This window comes from Dromaius novaehollandiae, chromosome 1 (genome assembly GCF_036370855.1).
Source record: "Dromaius novaehollandiae isolate bDroNov1 chromosome 1, bDroNov1.hap1, whole genome shotgun sequence".
Lineage (NCBI taxonomy): Eukaryota > Metazoa > Chordata > Aves > Casuariiformes > Dromaiidae > Dromaius > Dromaius novaehollandiae.
Window position 1 is genome coordinate 73,287,163 of NC_088098.1, and position 13,593 is coordinate 73,300,755.

At 37.7% G+C, this 13,593-nt stretch overlaps 1 protein-coding gene across 10 annotated transcripts in view; it reads left to right on the plus strand.

The window, feature by feature from the left end:
* The window catches only part of MPPED1 (metallophosphoesterase domain containing 1), a 63,094-nt gene that overhangs the window by 35,248 nt on the left and 14,253 nt on the right, over nt 1–13,593 (plus strand). The gene's annotated exons all lie outside the window — the stretch shown is intronic.

The window sequence follows — 13,593 nt, forward strand, 5'->3', positions numbered from 1 at the left end:
GTTGATTGCTGTCACATTGGCCATTTCATAAGCATCAGCCATATTTGAATTGCAGTGCTAGGGAGTAATACTCAGTTTGATAAAGTTTTTTATTTTATTATAGTTAATCATTCATGTGACAAAGTAATAGACTTTAATAGAATGGGATTGTTAACCAAATAAAGATGGGAAAAAGATAGTGTGTTCTTTAAACTCACCCAGGAGGTCTCCTGTAACATAGTCCTTGTAGTTTTTATTTGGGTCATAAAATATGTTTTTATACTTGCCAAGTTTATATTATCACAGATTAATTTTATTGTGGGGACACATTCTTTTGACAGTTTCAGTCCTACAGATGATATTTAAGGTTCATTAGTGTATGCAGTATTCATTTAACACAGTAAGCCTGTTCCAGTGTTTGTTTAAGCCTTGTTTTTTTTGTTAATATCCATCAGATTTATTTTCTTTTATAAAGTGATTGTTTTCCTTAAGACATACTTTAGCTTCTAATGTAAAGTCAACAAATCAGTGGCAACCTAGTACTTCATGGATTTTACTCTACTGCATACAGTGAACACTTAGAACTCCTTGATGGTTTCAGAGACAGACTGTCTTTGGCTTCCTGATCCCCACCTCTGACCTCATATGTGCTTCTTCTGTGTTACGTTACATTACATTACTACATTATTTTGACTACCAGGGCTCTAAATTGGGTCCTCTTATGAGTACTCAGTATACATTTAAGATAAATTAAACTTTATTTTAAAAGGCAGGTTTTTAAGTGAATCTGTTATTCTTTTTAAAATAACATCAGGCTGTAATGTAGCAAACAAGTTGTCAAACCTGATGCATATACCCCAATGTGAATTTTCAGTGTGAATAAACTGTGAAATCTCTTGGAATTTTTTTTTAATGAAAATTGGCATTTTCCCATTTGGTTACTTGAGATGGGTGTTAATTTTCCCTGAGCTTATTATTCTACATTTTTCTACATTAAATAGCTTGCCTCTTAAATGCACCCTTCTCTCTCTCTCTTAGATCTCCAGATCTTTCTGGTTTTTCTTTCAACCTACCCACCTGCTGTGTTGTAGTTCATCTTCCTCTTGTGTCTACTGTATATTCAATCAATGTACAATTTACTTCATTTTCCAAATTATTAGGGAAGATATTAGATGGTATCAGTCCCCATATTAACCTCTGTGGAATGCCACTTGGCATCTCTTCCCATTTTGATGTTCAACTGTAAATACTGTAATTATGCTCTGTTTACAATATGTCTGGCAACTTCATATCTTCTTTGCAATATTTGTAACCAGGCACCATATTTCCAGTGTCAGTAATAATTTTCCAGGCAGTAGAGTACCAAAAGTCTCATTAAAGACTAGATAAATTAAAGCAAAACACTCTCTATAAAGTAGCACTGAGTAGAGGCTAAAGGAAGCCATTTGAACTTTCTGTGTTTGAACAGATACGTAAAAATCTGTTGAGAAAACTTCTTCCACCCACTAGCCCACAAATAATGTTCCTGCAAAATCTAATTTGCTGCATTCTCTTTGTGTACTAATCCTGTAATTTTGCACAAGTTGTCTGAGCTATCTGGCATGACCTGTTCTTCATGAACTAAGATTGTTTTCCATCTTTCATGCATTCACTCAGTTTTACTGTCATGCTTGTTTTCTCCTGTTCTGCAGTGTTGCAGGTTATTTCTAAACTTCCAAACTACATATTTAAAAGTGCTACTAACTCATCTCCCTCCCCCACACCAGAGGCCTGGAAGATAAGTGTTGTAAAATCCTTTAAAGGTGTTTACTTATTCATATGGGAGAAGGTCCTGATGATGGAACCTTGGCCGGCAAGGCTTGTTTGCCAGAGAAGCTTGGTAACCACAGCCTTATGAATGGGTATGTTATAAAGAGGCATTACAGCATACACAGTGTTATGGTGATGCTGCCTGAAAATGGAGAAGGGGAAGTATAGTGGGAATCCACTGAATAACTTCCTCTTTGCAAATTCTATCAGTGGTAGAGAGTATACAGAGAAAGTCTGCGAAACTGTGATGATGCTTAAATATGCCTTTGCATATCCCACGCTGCCTGGTTTCCATTGGATTGACCATCTCTCTTTTCCCTTTTCCTTGCTTGGCAAAGTATTTTCTCTTTCTGTAATTTTAGCCTTCCTGCACTGAGCTCTGTTGAATTGGGCCTGGCATCATGAGTGTGCTGTTCCAGCCAAACAGTGGTTTTTTTGTTTGTTATTATGCAATGCTGAATGATGTTTCCATGCTTACTGATGTCATGTCCAGTGCAAACAGCAACAACAAAAACAATGAAAGCAATAATAAGTCACTCTTTATTATTCTATCAGAGTGGCACATGTGGAAGTAACACAGTCACACCAACCAATCACTCAGAAAAGCTTAGGAAGAGCAAGAGATATTTCATGTGGGTTAAACTAGCTGCCTGCTAGCTTGAAGGCTATAGCGCAGCTCTGTGGCTACTGATCACTACTGTTCTTCAGCATTTATTTTTGTTTGTATGCCTCATTCACCCTGAAAAGAAAGGTGTGCCTTAGCCTTTCTAGGAAATTAATCTCAGTTTCTTTATACACCATAATCGTGATAATCTCTAAAAAGCTACAGGACTTTGGTGAACTTTCTTTGGTGATTCTTTTTTTAGCTTTGCATCATAAAGCTAGTCCTTTGGAAAATGCTTATAAACCTAAAATTTAAAATTTAGAGTTTGTGGACAGCTCAGAGCTCAACAAGAAAGCTAAGTTTCATGCAGTTGCTTCTTCAGAATCCCAAAATATTTTCTTTTCCAGCCTTGAAAGTATGCATCCTAGATAACTTTTTTATGGATTTGTTTAATTGGAGTACTCCCAATTACAGTTCCTGTTTGTTGTACATACATGACTCTATCTAATTAGAAGGTGAACTATCTAGATATTAGCTTACAGGCTGGGGCCCCAGATCCTGCCTTTCTGTTTCTGGTTACAGCACTGACCCTCTGTCTTACTTCAAATTTTGTAAAATGTACAAACTACAGAAATCCCTCCTTTATAAAAAGGGCTAGTTAATATTTGCCGAGTACTTCAGGAACCTCAGAGTAAGGTCCGAGCGAATGCCAGCCAGCATTAACTTACTGTGTTTTTATCCTGTGTGGCCTGTACAAAATTAGATTGTATTTCTGCTTAAGATCTTTTAGTTTCAAAGTAAACCATGAGAGCTTGGTTGGTCTGCCTAACTTCTCAGTCTCTAAGGCCTTTTAAATATGTACCATTTGTTTGTGGTTAAATATTTGCAATAGCACTTAGGTATTTTGACCTCCATTATTATCTAAAACTCACTAGTTATTGTTAATTGCACAGAATAGGACGCTGTCTTATCTCAGAAACCAATGCTAAACTCTCCAGAGTTCAAGGGCAAGATTTCAAGAGCCAACTAAAGATTGTACTTGCTAACCCAAACTTAAGTGCCTTAAAAATTAATGACACTAGTATTATAATAAGAAAGGAATAGCCATTTTGAAATGCAAGCTGCAAAGCACAAAAGCTGCTATTTAGAAGTCAGTAGTTGCAACACACTGGTATCTTGGAACAGGGACTATCAGAATAGATGGTTAGGGATAGGAGTATGAGGGTAGTGAGGCTTCTTGAGAAGCCTGGAAGTACCAAGATGTTAGCTACTTTCAGCACGGTCTTGAGTTTTAAGAGCTTTCTGTGACTATATTTGGCCTAGGGTCCTGGTGCTCTTTGCAGTGCACCCTGCAGTATTGGTTGCCAGATCTGGATGAACAGGGAATCAGCAGAAATGTACTGCAACTGACTTCTAGCCCAGCCTAGATATTGGCCACTGTAGGAATTTTTTTCTGTATAAAACTAGTCACAGAAAGATGCACTCTGGTTTTATCCCAGCAAAACCTAGGTCATGGTCAGAACATATTCACAGACCTGGAAGCACTCATGTGTTCCCCAGAATAGACATAGTTGCTAGGAGTGTAAAACAAAGACTTTACTTTCCCAACAGATTTTATTGTGAATTAGAAAGCTTCTGATTGGAAAGTACTTTTTAAACACCATGATTTGTCCTGGACTCCTCTGAGAAAAGTTGAACTAGCTGGTGGAATAACCCAAATATTTTCTTCATGAAAATAATTCTGTTTAATATAGATTTGACTGTTAAGCCTTCCCAAAGATTAAGCCATTTTCCAGGGGGGGATTAATTTGTCTTCCGGTAGCATATAGAAATCATGACATATAACTAGAATTATAGTGAGTAGGAATCAAACACCAAAGAGATGGGGGACTGTCCACCTTAGGTGTTTTCAAGACTTGGCTAGACAAAGTCAGAGCTGACCTGATCTAGTGTTCGTGATAGTCTTTCTTGGACTGGGAGGTTAGACTAGAGATCTCCAGACATCCCCTTTGAGCAATGTTTCTGTGGCTTGATCCATCCCACTATGGAGCTAGAGCCACTGCACTGATATCTGAAATGAACAGGTATCAACAACGTGCTTATAACAGGGAGCTGTACATTTCACATCAAACTGCCTACAAGCAGTGGATGGTCCAGACAGGTAGTTTGGAAGGTTGAGAAGAAGGAGTAGAAAGTAGATAGGAGTAGAAATTTTAAGTTAAAAACAGAAGGTATTTTCTGTGCCATCACACTGGATATCATCTCTATAGGATGTCATTTAAGGAATCATATTAATGAACCATTTTTGAAAAAAAAAAAAGCTAAAAAGTGAGCATTTCAGTTACAGATCTTCAACCTTCAATTACAGTTCATTACCCCCACAATGTGGCACTAAAATGTACTATTATTGTGCAGGTAAGATTTTTCGTTTTATGTACAGCTAGAATTAAGCAGCCTATGTTAAGAGAGCCAATGTGCCTCTGCACTGCTAAAGGTTTTAACTGCACAGTCACACACTGTACTTGCACAAAAAACACTGATGCATTCAGTGCCCAAGATCTGTTGTGCTTGCTGAATGAGGCAGCTATGTATTATTCCTTTCATGCTGATTATTCAGAATCACTGTGTGAAAATAAATGGCTCTAATGCACATATATTTTTGTATCAGCATAAGCACACCTTGCTAAGGTTCATACTTGCATGTGTGATCCTGAATGTTGCTACATCTGTTTCTCTGCTGCACAAGGTTCCAATAATAATAGGCTGAAACATGGTTTGAGCTAAATAGGCTCTGCCCTACTATGTGTTTCTTTCCAGGATAACACAACTCAATGAGTAGGTAACATAGCTTACTGTTCTCCTCTTACATGAAATAACTAATGAGAAGACCCGCGCTGAACATTTCCTGATCAGTAATCAGAAATTGTTTGTACAAGGCAAAAGTTATACCACTTCTCCCCTAGTGTCTAGTATTCCTCTACTGCCTCAAATTTACAGCTAACATGCATCTGCAGAAGATCAGCTATTCTGTGTGTGTGCTCTGACCTTGTTGGAAAACAGCATGAATTCTAGCAGTGTTTTCCTCTTCTGCACAAAGGCGGACTATTGTGCGTTAATGGCAGGGTAAGAATACACCTTTTACTTGACATGGCAAAAGAAAAAAAGAAGGGGCAGGAGGAAGGCATTGTCTTCCTAGCTACAGAATCTCCGTAATACTTCTAAGCAACTGTACAGAGCTGTAGGAGAAACCTCACTTCTCACACAGGCATACAAGGTGGCAGGAGAGAGTTTTATCTCTTTTAGCACCTTTTTTCACTGTGGAAGCGGAAGGGACAATCAAGCCCCTCTCACCAAACGTATGGTGATTTCATTATTCTGAATGGCATATTGGCCTGGATAGCGTAAAGAAGCCCTTCAGGGTGAGATTATCTGCAGCCTCATTATCTAGAGAGTGGATTTTTGCTTGGCCTTGATTATTCGGAGGGATCTATTCCTGTGAAATGGAACCTCATTTTTCTTTTCACAGCATTACATGTTTTCTAGTGTCTATGTATTGTTCACATTTCCTCCTTCATCCTTTTGTCACAGGCCACCTGGAACTTCAGAAATTTTTATTTCCCAGGGAGAATGGACAGGCAAAGATTAATTTCAGCCTAGAAAGACATTCATGACCATTCGTCCTGAAATGACAGATACCCAGGCTGGACTTCAGGTTTTTTGTTGCGTCTCTCCAGTGGAATGTTGATATGGTCCTCAAATGTTTTCAGGAGGGCTCTGATACAGCATTTTTGTCCTGATAATGGGAACCTAGTGAAGAAGGATAGGGGTGTTGGGAGAGACTGGTTTTTCCTGTTCAAGTACTGTTTTTATTGAGCTTAGCATTCTGGGTCAGGGACATTCAGTGGGCCAGATCTTCATGTGTCGTTTTGTTGACTGTTGGAGACTTGTGCCAAAAATAGCAGGTGAGATGCTAATGCTGTAAAGTGAGCACTGTTTTCTAAACAGCATTTTCTTTTATTCCTATAGATGCAAGTGTATTGTTACATATGGCCTTTCCACTTGATTTTTTTGTACAAGTTCATTACATACAGATCCAGATCTTGGCTACGCTTTGGCTATGTCAAAGAAGATGGCTGAGTTCATCTCAGTGAAGAGTAGATCATCCTGTAGGTTGCCGTAGTGAGTATCAGCCTCCAGTGCAGTCCAGAGCAACCTTGGTAGGGGGCTTATTTCTTCAAATCTTCCTCCCATTTTGGTGTTAGGTCTGCAATGCTGTTCCAACCTATTAGCCCTACTGTTGATGCACTATGTCTATTTGTATTATTACAACATGCAGCTGAGTGTCTTTACTCAAGCTGTATAGTCCAATATGATCAGTGGGCTTTAGCCATAGCTCTGTAACTCTCCTGCTTTGTTTTTTTTGTTTTCCAGTCGGTGACTTTGTTACTCAAAATTTCTCTCTCCTTTTGTGTGTGTGTGTGCGCGCGCATGTGTGTGTGTGCGTTTGTGCCTATGCATGCACACATGTGCACTTTAGATAGAGGGAATGGTAACTTCCATGTGGAACTGTAATAGTTTTAAAGAGCATGCAAAGGGAAAAAATGAGACAGACTTATTTTCATTTCCCACGCACTCTAGCCCACCCATAACCTAAGTCTCTGTTTCAGTGCTTTCCTCCTCCATCTTTCCAAGAACAGCTATAATAGTCTCTTTCATTCCTCACTGAACTCAGTTTCCATCAGTAAAATAACGTAACAAAGATTTATAGGTCCATTTCATGAGAGGGACACACTTTCATTTTGCAAGTGATAAGTCATCGAATGTTTACTTTCCCAGACCTTATGCAAATCTTTACAGTCACTGAGGTGAACATCAATTAAAATGAAACTGTATTAAAATAAAAGATTGTCTTCATTTAACAAAATGTACCCCCCAGGCTGGGAGCATGGCTTATATAGAGAGCAGGAGCCATGTAAGATGTTACATTGCAGCTTTCATCTCCTGTAAAATTGATGGAAAATAATTACTATTCTTCTGCCTCAAATTGACCGCTCTGATTCTTAGTTCTTTATGCTCCCTTTCAAATCTGCCCCCAAACTATTCACTGTCTTGCACATGAGGAAAATATACAGGGACTCAAAAATTTGTTATTGAACACAACCATACTAGAAGTTTTTGTAAGTAAAATAGCTGATCCTCCTGTGTTCTCTCCTTTCTGCACCCTCACTTGGTCAAGAGATAAAAATACAAACAAATAGAGCACATTTACTTCTGTACCGTTTTCTAAAGCAAAAAAGTACTACTTTAAAATTATTGTAAATGTTAGATTAAGTAAATTTTGGAACAGGTAACTTTTTTCTGTGTCTAGTTCTATGAGTGCAAGACTTTACAGAATGCTGGACATGGAAATATTATGGAATGCTGGGTTTTAGTTGCTCAGAGATACGTTTTTAGAACAGTGGATGTTCCCTGATTTTGAAAGTCAGGAGCTGTTTGGAGCTCTTTCTTAATCAGTGCCTTTGAGGTTGGCAATAGAAATGAGTAATTTAGATAGACTGACACAGTTCTTGAAGAAAATGAAAATGATGAGTAGGAATAACAGACTCCACTAGTTATTTAGAACTGAGACATCTCGTGTTTCAGAAAGTTTGGGGAAAAGTTTGACATCTAAACCTGCTGTGGCTCTATCATTATGGTTAGAATGCTGAAGTTGTTTTATTTCAGGCATTCAGTAAAAGGTAGGTAAGATGTGACAGATGTGTAAGAAATAGCAATATGTTTAGAAGAGAGAAAGCAAAATTGATCATCCTGTTAAAATATATTAATTACAGTCTGAGGCGCATAGATGCAGGTTTAATTATATTTTAATGGAATGCTGGAGTGATATTTTTATTTCCTCTTCTGTACTTATCAGAAACTGCTTTCCATTTTGGAAAGTGCTGCTTCTAAAAACACTTAAAACCACAATACACTGTAGTTTAGTTTGCAGCATATGGAAGATCGTAAGAATGTTTTTCCCTGCAAAATGATTTTGATCTATTAAATTCAGATGTTCTGAGTGGGGGAGGGGGCGCAGGGAGGATTGTATCAAATAACTCTTCAAGTATAAAAGGTTTTTCGATAGCAGAAAGGGAGACCTGTGGTGCATTCTGGCTATTTTAAAGGCAGAAACAGGTCACTGGACAGATTTTCTCCTCATTTTTTTCTTTCTTTACTAATGGTTCATTGTTTAACAGGGTGCATTTCATGTGATCAACCCTTCCTGGAAAGTGTTTTCATAACATGAGATGGAAATACTGGAGATCTGAGTCTCATTCAGTAAACACTAGGTACACAGGTGTCATTGCTCGTGTGAGCAGTCTTACTGAATTCCGGAGATGTCTCTTTAGTGAACACTGCAGTACAAATTAAGTGACTGAAATGAATTAGCAAGACTCATTAACAGGGCTGAAAGAGAAAAAATGTTTATGAAACAAAATCAAAATTTCTCAGACTGCAAGTGAATTTTCTATGTCAAGTTAAAGGAACATAGTTGCTATTATCTAATTAAACTCTGCAATAGCTTTTTGAGTGAATGAAAATGTAGACCAAAATACACCTATCCTAGCCCATATATATCATCGTAGTTAGACCAATGTGATAAATTTCAGGTATTATGTGCTCCTAAGAATTTTACTCTTCCATGTCCCCAAGATTTTTTTTAATCACAGCAGTTTAAAATTCTTCCCCTCCCCTCCCCTCCCCTCCCCTCCCCTCCCTTCTCTTCTCTTCTCTTCTCTTCTCTTCTCTTCTCTTCTCTTCTCTTCTCTTCTCTTCTCTTCTCTTCTCTTCTTGTTAATGAACTTTCCAGAAAACATTTTTTCTCAAAGAAGGTTTTTCCCCAGTGTTTCCCAAAGCCGAGGAGAACAGTTCAATCCTAGAACAGTCACATTAGAGAAAAAATAGTAAGTTAAACGCCTTTGTATACTGCATGCTCACACATACCAGTGTATGATGGATATGGATCAATTCTCTGGCACATTTCACAGTGATCTCTTGCAGAGTGAGTTTAAACAGTTACTGAAGCCAAGCAAAGGTATTTTGCAACCGTTCTGCAGTCATGTTCCTCCACTGCATCTGTACAAGAGTGCAGGCCTTTTCACTGTCTGTGTGTGCATGTATAGGTGTGTGCATGTACGTGTAATATAGATCAGAAGTTACGAGCATTTCACATAATATTTTGGGGTAAGTGCTGTTCCTTGTGATGACTAAAGATAATGTGTGGCTTTATATTTCTGTACATGAGTCGGGATTTGCATTTGCTTGTTTTGTTGCAAATGCTTCTAGCTTTAGTTAAATTTGAGAGTAGTAGAAAAATATATTGCTTTAGTTTAATTAGCTTGGGGGAAAAAGTCCTTTCTTGGGCAGTAATTATTAGTAGTATATTATTAGAATGAAGTAGTTCAGATTCAGTAACTTAGAAGAAATAATTGAATCTTCTGATCCAGTAAACTAGTTCACTTTGGCTTCAGCTGGTTTTTAATTTAAGACCTACAGAAGAAGAGACCTGTAATCTCACCACAGGGAATTGGCTTCACTTTCCTGCAGTTCATAAACCACACGAGTGAAATAGCAATCCCCCACAGCACTTTTCTCTTTATTTTTCACATTCGCTTAAAAGTTTAATTTTATGAGACAGAGCTGATTTTAAAGTTTAAAGTGCTTTTTTGTTGTTTTGGAGCTTTTTTATTATTTTTTTGCATGAACAAAAGGACTTCCAACTCTATCTGTAGTCTGGTCTGTACTCTCAGACAGCAGCAATTGCAGGATGTTTCAAAGATGTAAACACAGTTGGGTACTGCCATGAGCCCTTTGGCGCTATTCCAAGAGAAACACAAATAGCTAACTAGTTTGGAGCAGATCTACATGGAGCTGATTCTCAGCTGGAGTAAACTGGCAGCACTCCACCAGCTTTTGAACCATTTACACCTGGTGAGAATCAACCTCCCTACTTCACACTAGCTTGTGTGTATGCATTTTCCTTAGACACAATAGATGCACTACTACATTGACGAGTAGATGGCAACTTCACATTGTAGTCTAAGAACTGTACGGAGAGACACTGTCACAGGAACTAAGTGCAACACAGTGTGTCTCAGTTCTTTCTCTTTTCCCTGACTGGATTTTAGGGGGGAAAAAACAGTACTTCAGCCCTTGTTATGGTGCTGTTTAAGATCAGAAGGCATGTTTTGGATTTGTTATTCATAAAATAAATTATTATTATTAATAATATATTAATACTATTGAAATATTTAGTAAATTACTGTTGTTTAATGTGAATTAATGTGAGGATTTTCTTCACCAGTGTAACAGTAGAATAAATTGGAACCAATATTAAAACAGAGGGCTAGATCTGTGAATGTCAAATTTCTAACAAAGCTCACAGAATTAGGTAATTTACATCAAATAAATATATGTTTTTCTTTTTTTTAAGGGTATTTCAGAATTCGTAGCTAGCTGAATCAACATCCAGGTGTTCAAATTGTATATTTTTGGTATAAAAAGTTATATTGCAGCATTTGGATCCCACCACTATTGCAGGGTGAATTTAGGACTGCAGGAAAATATTAGGATTATTAGGAATATTAGGAAAATATTTAGGATTACTTGGATGTTGCTCAATTCAGGTAGGAACATGGCATATGAGGTATCAGTATGTGCTTTTTTAACAAGAAATAAGTTCATCTGTTGCTAAATTGTAAACCTTAAAAATAATATACTTTATGCATCTATACATGTACTGTATTATTAGTTTTGGAAGCATTTTCATGCTTGTCTAACTCAAAATGGCTTTGAATATTCTGAAAAAGTGGGAAAAAAAACAAGAAAGGAAAAAAAGTAAAAACTGGCAGACAGTTAGTCCATATGGCCTAATTACTCCTGGTATTTTGAGAAAAGAATGTAAACCTGGTGTGTTACTAAACTGAGAAGTGGCTACTGTGAGGGCCTTTTTTATTGATTCTCAGTGCACCTATTGCACATCCTACATATTTTAGTTATGTTTTGTCTAGGAGAGTCCTTCCAGGTGCTGCATCATAAAAAAATCACAAGCGTAGCCTCTCCATTTGAAAGCATATTCCGTCTCCACAGTTACCAGACTTCTGCAAAGTCCTAGAGGATTACAGGAAACCCTAACTAGCCAGCTGTACCTGTGTGGAAGAAGAACCTGTTTCTCTACCTGTCTGGTCATTTGATAGTGAAAAACTGTAAAGATGCCATGTGTAGATGAGACCTGAGTAATTTTTCCTAGTTGATTGGCACATGCATGTGAAGTTGCACATTTTAAAATGAGGTGGTGACTGTACTGTGGGCCAAAGTGCTGTTTCACTCCTCTCTCTCAACCCTCCTTCTGTCTGTGACTATCAGTTATCAACATGTGAAGTAAAGTCCTGGTAACTGAGCTGTACCTATATTTTTAATACTGACAGTCAGAGAAACTGAGGGAACAAACTCTGAGACATCAGGAGATAACCACCTTAACCCCAGCATTAAATCTGTAGGAGCATGATGAAAGTCTTCACAGTTCTACATACATACCCTCAACACTGAATCTCTTGGCTAGTTATTCCAAATCAGCTTTTAAGTTTGTTTGTGGTTTTTATTTTATTATTTTAAAAAATATCAGATGGGATATTATCATTTGGCTCCCAGCAGAATGAAATAAACTATTTGCATTTGGTGTTGGCATGTTTTAAATTCAGTCTTTCATTAATTTTTCTCCTTACCTGTTATCTTCCTTTTTCTTGTTATGAAGATAAAGTAGATTTCATTTTACTTTTCATTGTTTTATAACAGATTAGTGTTTAGAAATGATCAGTTCCTATTAGTCACAGCTCACTTTCTTCTTTCCAGTCAGAGATGTATGAAATCCGTTACTAAACAAAAGATGAATGATTTCATGTGTAACTAGAATTGCAAAAGAAATAATTACTGACAAAGGGCCATATTCTGGTTTTTACACTCCTTTCCTTCTGTGAAAACAGTAATTTAATTTGATTCAAAGTTTCAAGAATGACAACCTCAGATCAGAGCAAGTAAGGAAAAAAAAGAAAACCACAGCAAACTTGCACATGGAAGAGAGATACTGTTGTGGCTAACAGACTGATAGGGGATGTAAATTCAACTTGCTGTTTGCTCCAGACTCCTCGAGTAAGGCTGCACCTACCTTCCCCTCCCTTCTGCCTTCTCCTTCCCACCTGCTGAGCTGCACTGTGTGCCATGAGTTCCGGAGAATAATCATGTATGAGATTAACTATCATTTGCATGTATTAGCTTTAAGTGTGAGGCCTGTGCTTTCATTTATATCCCCCTGTTCCAATATTATGAATGAGTGTAAGTTTCTTTTTGTGTAATTCAGTTCTTCTGTACACTTCTTTCATATGTCTTCTCTAAAAAATACACCACCCATGTCTTGCAGTTTCTTTCACATGGAAGTTAGTCATATGTCTCCTCATACTCCTCCCAGCTGCTGAACCCCATTGTTCTTTAAACCTCAGCTGTGCTAGTGAAATGCTCACATGCCAGGACGATGGACACCAATTCAAAGCCTGTAAACAAACAGTGCCCTACCAGTGCTTCTTATAATGGCCTAATAGCTAGTTCAGTCTCTTGCCTGTTTAGGACAAACCACTTGAATGTGAGGAAAAAAGACAAAAAGAATAGTGTTATTTTACAGGTACTTTAGATGTAGAAACAACTAATGCCAGAAAAAGAGCATGCACTTTTATGAATCCTTACTTGGAAAACTGAGGGTGGCATTAGTAAAGAGCAGTAGAGCAGTAGAAGTACTCAATGAGCTGTGTAGAGTTACTTACTGAGGAAGAGCTAAAAAAAAGCTAATTATAGAGACTGTTTTGATTAAAACACAACTAATGCAGTGTCAGGGAATATAAAAATATGAACACCTGAAAGATGTGAACACCAGGCAAGCAAGGAAGGTATTCAGTGTGGCTCATAGAATTGTAACTAGGAGTAATAAGATAAAATCAAAAAGAGGAAAACTAGACTGAAGTGTCCAACAGTGAGATTTCTTGGGCTGGGAATTAGGATGTGTGAGAATTCACCTTTTTCATCTCTGAGTATGAACCTATCTTTACCTGTGATTACCATGGCTGATTCTGTTTTTCTATGCTCCATGTTTCTTCACTGGTTACCTTTGCCGA